The sequence below is a fragment of the Choloepus didactylus genome, chromosome 8 (genome assembly GCF_015220235.1).
Source record: "Choloepus didactylus isolate mChoDid1 chromosome 8, mChoDid1.pri, whole genome shotgun sequence".
NCBI classification, from domain to species: Eukaryota; Metazoa; Chordata; class Mammalia; order Pilosa; family Megalonychidae; genus Choloepus; species Choloepus didactylus.
Window position 1 is genome coordinate 135977050 of NC_051314.1, and position 8613 is coordinate 135985662.

The following is an 8613-nucleotide window of genomic DNA, read 5'->3' on the forward strand; positions in this document are numbered from 1 at the left end:
AAATAGTGCTTCCTCTGTAAGCATTTTACCTTCACAGTTATTTTCAACAACTGGTCCTGTCTTCTACTGTGATCAGCGAGGTTTACGCTATATACAAAATTAATTAATTCTTCAATAAATATTTAAAGACCACCAACTAAATTTTTGATGTGAGAACTTTTTTGGATTTCACAGTGAATCAGAGGTGAATACAAAATACAAACAAAAAAAAAATTCTTCAAATTTTCTAAAACGTAACCATCAAAACTATCAGAGATATGGAGTAGGTTTTAGGTAAATTCTGTTTTCATGAGGCAGTTATTTTAACTTTGGAATACCTACTCATTACTAAATCTCGTGCATGGGTTCAAAAAACTGCTAAACCTGCAAAAGAAGAATATGCAAGCATAGTAACAAACACACAGCAATTTAATTTTTTTCCTCCCTTTGCCATACAGATCACAATCAAATACAAATACAGTAAGTAACACATCTTAGTATATCAAGAGGGAAAATATAAGTGATTTTCCACGGTGGGTTCAGTTTCAGAGGGAAAAATAGCAACATGCTTAGAACAAGAAAGCCAGAGTGAAGTGCTCTACATCTGTCAAGTTCTTATCTGCCACAAACAAGATTTTATCAGCGTGTACATGTTTATACACAAGCACAGATGTAGACGGTAAAGCATGCATTTGTATCAATACAGAAGGGTGCTCGGGCTTCCACCCTTGTTCCATTGCGGCCAGTCCTTTACCCACCAGCCACGGGGCTCCTGTTAAAGCTCACATTGGCTTGCTCCATCTCTCCAGTAACTCCACCCTCACTCACGGGGCAAAGCCTCCAAGGCACCACCCGATCCGGCCCAGCCCCCACGCCCGCGGTACCCCTTGGCTCCTCCCGCTCTAGGCTCCAACCACGCTGGCCTCCTTCCCATTCCTTAGCATGCCAAGCAAGTGTGCTTAAGCTCAGGATGTTTGCACTTGCTGTTTCTTTTCTTGCAATGCTCCTCCTTCATCCCTGCAGAACTTGCTGCCTTACCTCCTTCAGGTCTTGCCCAAGAATCACTTCTCAGTGATGATTTGCGGGTCACTCGGTTGAAAACCGCAGCCTCCAAGCACCTTCCACCCCCCCCCCCCACAAGATTGCCTCTATGTTCCCCTTCTCTTTTCACCTCCCCCCAGCCCTCTTCCCAGTTTGTGTCACCTCTCTGAAACATAAGCTCTTTTTCTGTTTTGCTTATTATGGTATTCTCAACAACTATAATAGTAGCTGGCATGTAATAGCATTCAATAAATATTGGGCAAATGAATGAATTAATGAATGCAATTAATCACACTAAATTTACATGCCTAGGACATACATTCACTTACATATTTATGCAAAAGTAATTGAATAGCTGTGGATTTAATGAGTCTTTTCACATCATAAGAAGTATTTAATATACTTCCAAATGAAAATAAAGAGCAAGCGCTTTACTTTAAATGCAATATCTTCCTTCGGAGAGCTGGAATCAGATCACCTCCATAAAATCAATATCAAGATAATGAAAATCTTTTTTCATTGGTAATTACTCCCTTAGTGCTGAGTCAAGTAATCATGTTTTCAGATAGGGTGCTCTATTAGTTTCGTATTGCTGCCATAACAAATTGTCACATATTTAATAGCTTAAAACAACTCGAATTTATTATCTGGTAGTTGTGTAGGTAGAAGTCTGGATTGACTCAGCGGGTTTCTCTACTTGAGGCTTCACGAAGTGTGGGCTTATTCTGGGAGGTTCTGGGAAACTCCCATGCCTGCTCAGACTGTTGGCAGAACCCAGTGCCTTGCAGTTGTAGGACTGAAGACCCCTCCTTCCTTGCAGGCTGACAGCTGGGACCACCTTAGCTCCTGGAAGCCTTTGTCCTGTCCTTGCACATGGACCCTATTCCGGTTTGCTACTGCTGCCATTATGCAAAAGACCAGAAATGGACTGGCTTTTATAAAGAGGGTTTATTTGGTTACAAAGTTACAGTCTTAAGGCCATAAAGTGTCCAAGGTAAGGCATCAACCAACAGGGTACCTTCACTGAAGGATGGCTGATGGCATCCAAAAACCTCTGTTAGCTGGGAAGGCACGTGACTGGCGTCTGCTTGCTCCCAGGTGGCGTTTCAAAATGGCATTCTCCAAAATGTCTATCTTGGCTTCAGCTCCTCTCCAGAATGTCTTTCTTTTTAGCTGCTCTGAGGTCCTTCTGTCTGTGAACTCCTTTATACGACTCCAGTGATCAACTAACACCCACCCTGAATGGGTGGGGTAACACCTCCATGGAAATTATCCTATCAGATGTTTCACTCACAGTTGATTGAGTCACATCTCCATGGAAACACTCAAAGAAGTCCAATCTAATCAACACTAATACGTCTGCCTCCACAAGACTGCATCAAAGATAATGGTGTTTTGGGGGCCATAATACATCCAAACTGGCACAGACCCCTGCATCTCAGAGCCAGCAACACCATTTCCAGCCCTTCTCACACTTGGAATCTTTTTGGCTTTCTCACATCTCCTGCTTCCAACTGGAGAAAGTTCTGTGCTTTTAAGGATTCATGTGATTAGATTGGGTCCAGCCACATAATCCAGAATAAACTCCCTATTTTGAAGTCAGCAGCCTCAGTTATATGTGCAAAGTCCCTTTTGCTACATGGAGTTACACACTCACAGGTCCTGGGGATGAGGGCGTGGACATCTTTGGGGGCCTTTCTGCCCACCACAGGTACATGTTCATAACTTAGTTTCAGAAAAATATTTCCTCCTGGAATGAATTAGTCACCCAGAAAATAAGTGCCACTGAAGTATTTTAAATACAAGTTGCTTCTGAGACTTAGTTTTCATCATGGTACAACTTTGGGTTGAAAGAGAGAGACAGAGGGACAGATTGGTGGCTTCTGAGACTAAACATCAGAGCCCATAAAGGTGCAATCCTGTTGCCTATTTATGGTTTTGATTAAATCAAAATTTGTCAAGAAAGATCAGATCCCAAGAGACCAATTTATGTTAAAGGAACTTGCAGGAGATGGATCTATGAAGCAGAAAATCAATTCATAAATTTTTTACTTCACCGATTCAACAAATATTTATTAAATCCTTTTTGGTGCCAAGATTTTTTTAAGCATCACTTAAATTTCAGTAGGGAAGACATTATGTTCAAGTAAACAAATAAGTGAACAAGTTAACTTCAGATAAGAAATGCTACAAAGAAAGTACTATAGAGTGATATGCTAGCCATGGGGTGCAGGTGATGGGGGGAAGCCTTAGTGAAAGAAAGAGACATTTAAATTAAAACCTGAATGAGAGAAGTGTCAGCCATTTGAATACCTGGGGGAGGGTTGGGACAACAGGGCTTTCCAGACAGAGGGAAATGCAAGCTCCAATCTAAGATACTAAGCTTTAAACTTCTGGTATTAAGATGGCAGAGTCAAAACAGTGCTACTTTTTTTCTCTTATCAGAAATCACCTAAATCAACAATGAAAACAGCAACAATAACAAGGAAACCCACAAACTGTATCTTAAGCCCCATAACTCTAAACCACAGCTTATGGAGAAGTACCCTCAGATGCTTGTGACCAGGATGTCCCCTAGGTGTGAATTTTAGCTGGAAGAGCTCATTTCTCCAGAGTGATGCTATACCCCAAGGGACAAAACCAGCAGACTTTTTATTTGGAACAGTGGGTGTGGATGAGAAAAGTGAACTTTCTTGGACCAGTCTTGTCCTCAGCAGTGGGAGCAGCTGGGGATAGCTGAGTCAGATGATGGGGGAGAGCTGAGTCAGAGTTTGGGGCGGGGTGGAAGAAGGGGATCCCCTCCTGTCTTAGTACCCCAACGCTGCTATAACAATACCACACAGTGGGTTGGCTTAAACAACAGGAAAATACTGTCTCACTGTTTGATGCTTGAAGTCCATCCAACACCAAGGTATCAGCAAGCCGTGTTTTCTCCAAAGTCTGTGGCAATCTGACAGTGGCTACATCTCTGCCTCCATCACATGACCATCTTTCTCTGTCTCCTCCCCTGGCTTCTACTTCTGCTCAGACGTCTCCTTAGAACGATACCAATCATAATGGATTAAGAGCCACCCTTACTGGGTTTGGCCTTACATTAGCTAATAACGTCTTCAAAGGTCCTCTTTACAAATGGGTTCACACCCAGAGAACCAGGGGTAGGACTTGAATTGCCTTTGTGGAGGACGTGATCTAGTCTCCAACCCTTCTACACTCTGAGCAACACTGTGGCTGCTTTTACCCTGGGGTGGAAGAAGCGAAGTTTAAAGATCGACTTACAGATCTGACTCACCTTGTATCATATGGATAGTTCCTTCTAGCCTGGACCTTGGCTTTGGTGTGGCCCCCACAAAAGCAGAATGCAAATAACTGGTCCAGGAAGAACTCGCATCATTCAACATCATGCCAAGTGAAAGAAGCATGCATACTGTATGGTTCCATTTATGTGAAATACTAGGACAGGCCAATCTTATGTAGGGTAATGAAAATCATACTAGTGGTTCCCTGGGGCAGGGCTGGAGATGGAGACTGACTGTACAGGGACACAAAAGACCTTTCTGGCAACATGGAAATTATCTGTATCTTGATTGGGATAGTGCTTACATGGTATACATTTGGTAAAAATTGTGGACTTGTACAATTGAAATTGTGAGTTTTATTATAAATACATTATTCCTTAGTGAAATGAATAAAAATAAAAAATTAATAAAATAATTTAAATATTATTCTGAGTATTGTACAGAATAGACAAAAAGGCGGGAGACACCATTCCAAGAGCTGTTACAAAATCAGTGTAACTTTGACACCAAAATTTGAGTCCAACCTTACTCATAAATATAGATGTAAATTGTAAGCAAAACTATTCCAGTAATATTTAAAAATTGTAATAAAATATGACCAAGTGGGTTTCTCTAAGAATGTAAGATTAGTTTAACATTAGAAAATCAGTCAATGTAAATCACAGCAATAATTGATACAAAGTGAAAAATTGTCATTTCAAGAGATGCAGAAAGGCAATTGATGTAATTTGACATCCATCCATGATCTAGCTCTTAGCTCAGTTATAGAAGAGTACTTCCTTAATCTGATAAAGAGCATCTAAAAAAAACCTAGAGGTGAAATGTTGAAGACTTTCCCTTGAGATCAGGAATAACACACACTGCTTTCACCAGTTCTGTTCAACATCATATTGGAAGTTCTGATCAGCAGAGTAAGGGAGGAAAGAAACAAAGGATTGAATAAGAAAAAAAAATCACTTTTTATTTGTAGATGAGATGATTGTGTAGGTAGAAAATTGAAAAAAAAATCTCTATATAAATTACAAGGTTGAGAGTTTAGCAACGTTATTATAAGCAAAATCAATACACAAAAATTAAGTATTTTATTATGATAGCAAGAAAAAACATATAGCTGAAAAGTTGTCATCAAAAGTAGTTAATTGGGTATATAGAGCAGAGACTGACAATTATTAATCAAAATCTTCCTGTTCTTCTAGACACTTGGCTAGGCTACGTTCCCAGACTCCCTTACAATGACCAAGTTCTTTCCACAGAACGTAAGCAGAGGGGAGCAGTATCAGGAACTCAGCTCAGAGCAGACATGTGCACTTAAACCTGTGGTTTCCCCCAGTTCATTCTTTCCCCTTTGTCATGAGAATGGCATGTCCCAGATCAGGGTTGCTTCTTCAGCCTTGATCCTGGAATTAAGTGGGTGCCCAATGGGCAATTTGTAATGTGAAAGAGAAATAACCTTTGTCGAGGCAAGCCACTGAGATTTGGAGCTTAATTTGTTACTTCAGAATAACCTAATGAAAGTTTGACTGATCATCAGCATTTGACTTAGCTGACAACTCTCATTCTTGAAATACTTCTTCACATGGTTTCTAAGATAGCAAATGCTCCTAGATTTCCTCTGCTGTCCTCTGGTCACTGCTTTTTGGTCACTGTTGCTGATTCCACCGGCCCTACAATGTTGGAGTGCCCAGGCTTAACCCTTGCTGTCGTCAGATTGCTTCTTCTGCCTGGTTATTCATTACTGAGCAATTACATCTAGTCCCATGGTTTTTAACACCATCTGGATGCTGATGACTCTTAAGCTGGTTTCTCCATCCCAGATATCTCTCTGAGCTGCAGTGGCATAATGAAAGACCTAACCTACATATGCACCAACAGGTCAAATAGATATTTCTAATGTAACTTTGAAAACATGCCCACACTCGCCCACACTCACTGTTTTGCCGATCTTCCCCATTACCAAAAGTCTCAACTCCATTCTTCCAGTTCTCATCACAAACCTTGGAATCATTCCCAGTTCTTCTCTTTCTTGTGCACTCTACACCCCTTCAAAATATATCCAGAATCCAACCCCCTCTCACATCCAGGGTTGTAGTTCAGCAAAGCGAGTACAACACAAAAGAGGAGCAACGGGTCTAAGAGTGTGGGCAAGGAAGTGCTTGTGGTGAAATTGACCATGGAATTTAAGCCAGGCAAAGAAAAGCAGAGATGTGAGGGGAAGTGGGACAGTGGGAGGTGGTGGTAAGATAGATGGGTTGAAGGTCCCTGGGGGCAAGGGGTCAAAGGATTGTTGGAGCAAGAATACTAGCAGGAGCGGTCTAGAAAGATGGAAGATGATGGTCAAGGAATGAAGGGCTTGCAGTTGTTCATAATGACAAGGTCAAGAGTAGGAGCATGGGAGTGAATTCTTGAGGTAGGATAAAGGACACGAAAACTGTGGGAGAGGAAGGTTGACGAACTGAGCAAATGAGAAGGATCATTTATGTGCATAATGAATTATGAGAGGAATAGTGTACAGAGAGTAACCAATAAAAGAAGAACTAAAAATTTCAAGGAATTGGGGGGAATGTCCCAGGGGACACTGAGTGATGACCACAAGGAAGAGAAATGGGGGCAGAGAAAGTATTATCCAATGACATAAAATTCAAACCTAGGGAGTTTGAGGGAAGGGGGAGAGAGGATTATTTGGAGGCAGCCTTATGGAGTGAGGAGGGTGCTAATGTAGCCTTGAGACCCAGTGACATGAGGTGTATGGGAGAGGATACAGCCCTTGCCGAGAGGGCTGCAGGTAACACAGATCCTCAGAAGAGATCCAAGAAGGTGAAGACAATTACGCACAGAAGTGGTTGATGAGAGAGAGAGAGGATTTGCTGATGGTTGACTTGAGTTCTAGTACATCAGATAAGGAGTGGGAATTGTAAGAATAATCTTGGAAAGAGAAAGACTTTTCAAAGGATAGCACAAAACCACACATAATACAGATGGGAGGAATCAGTGGTGAGTCCTGTAGTTTTTTCCTGGGCAGCTGAACAGGTGATGATGCTCTTTCACCGTGACGGGAAAGGCTGTGAGCTGAACAGGTGAGAAGAAACCTGGAGTTCAGTTTTGGTTATGTTAAATTTTATAAGCCTTTAGACATACATTGGAGATGTCAACGGGACAGTCAAATAGATTTATTTCTTAATATGAAGGTAAGGGTCGAATTTACTCTGGTAAATATTACTGCCAAACTATTGAATCATGATCATTAGCTTTTCACTTCATTCTTTGATCACTAGGAAAGTTTACTTGGAAAATGAAATCAAGGTCAGCAAGTTTCTTAATGAGCAGAGGTGGGAGAAATTTAGCACAGTACACCATTCTTTAATCACAATTCCCAAAATCCCAAACTTTGGAAAACTGCAAGTGTTTTTCAAAAGTTTGATGACAAAACTCAGCATCGAAGTAAACTGAATCTATAATCTTTATTCCACTTAGTGTGGTGTTCAATTACAGGTTTTGTCCCAGACCCTGCTATATGTATGGCATAAGCACCCTACTAGACTCCTAAGATAGATAGAAAGAAAATCTGGGTTTTGAAATATATCCCTAAAGAGTTTGGAAAATGATTCCTGGAGGCACTACAATACCATTTGGATGCGTGGAGTGGACCAAGCAAGCTCCCACTCCACCTCCCTGCTCTAAAAATCCATTCAATATGCTGTTCTCGGATAGAGGATGCATCAGATACCAAACTGATAAGAACAGACAATACACTTGATCTTAGCCAAAAAGCCGAGAAGCGAAACGTTACTTGGATTCTACTTCTGAATGTCTCTCAAACACATTCTCTCTTTTCCACTTTTGTTGTGCTACTCTAGTTTCAAGTCGTCCTCATCTTTTGACCAAGTGATTGCAAAAGCCTCCTAACTATTGTCTTTGCCTGCGCACTTATCATTGCTGTGACTTATTGGCCTAAAGTAAAAATCTAATTATATCTCAGCCTGCAGCAAAACCCTCCTATGATTCCTTTAGCAGACAACGGCTCTCACAATCTAGCCTTAACTTCCCTTCTAGCAACATCTTTTATTGTTTCTCCTATAATGCATTTTTCACTAAAATTGCCAATACTTTACAAAATAGTCCCTGTATGTCCACTATGCTTTTTCTTCTACCTGGAATGCAATTTCTTACAACCCTCTACATCTGTCCTTGCACAGCATCCTTCATCCTTCAACATCCAGGCAGAGATGGAACATTCTAGAAAGGGAAGAGCTTGAGCAAAGAAAGTTTCCTTTTAAGCTGGCTCAAATGTCATCTTCTC

At 41.0% G+C, this 8613-nt stretch overlaps 1 non-coding gene across 1 annotated transcript; it reads right to left on the reverse strand.

Moving 5' to 3' along the window:
• Positions 1-7909: 7909 nt before the first annotated feature.
• Positions 7910-8096, reverse strand: LOC119543561. The gene has a single exon (XR_005218628.1). It is a non-coding gene; the product is annotated as a U2 spliceosomal RNA (small nuclear RNA).
• Positions 8097-8613: the final 517 nt, after the last annotated feature.